Source organism: Odontomachus brunneus, unplaced genomic scaffold (genome assembly GCF_010583005.1).
Source record: "Odontomachus brunneus isolate Ranch 3 - 2012 unplaced genomic scaffold, Obru_v1 Obru_scaffold_321, whole genome shotgun sequence".
NCBI classification, from domain to species: domain Eukaryota; kingdom Metazoa; phylum Arthropoda; class Insecta; order Hymenoptera; family Formicidae; genus Odontomachus; species Odontomachus brunneus.
In genome coordinates, this window is record NW_022639771.1 from 133,927 (window position 1) to 134,193 (window position 267).

The following is a 267-nucleotide window of genomic DNA, read 5'->3' on the forward strand; positions in this document are numbered from 1 at the left end:
TCCAGCCATAGATCTGAGCGATGGCGATTACGAACTCGGTTTGACAGTCTTTGAAACCTATAACACGATACCGAATGTAAATGCGTCGAATAATAAATTTTACTTTGATGAGAACGACTAAGAAATTATAACCCCTGAGAAATCGTACGAATTGTATGCCATATACCGGTACCTGAAACGTGTAATGTTGGAAACCATCAAACCGATCACTACCAATGATGATGATGATGATGATCTCATAGTTATTCGCGCCAATAAGAATACAAT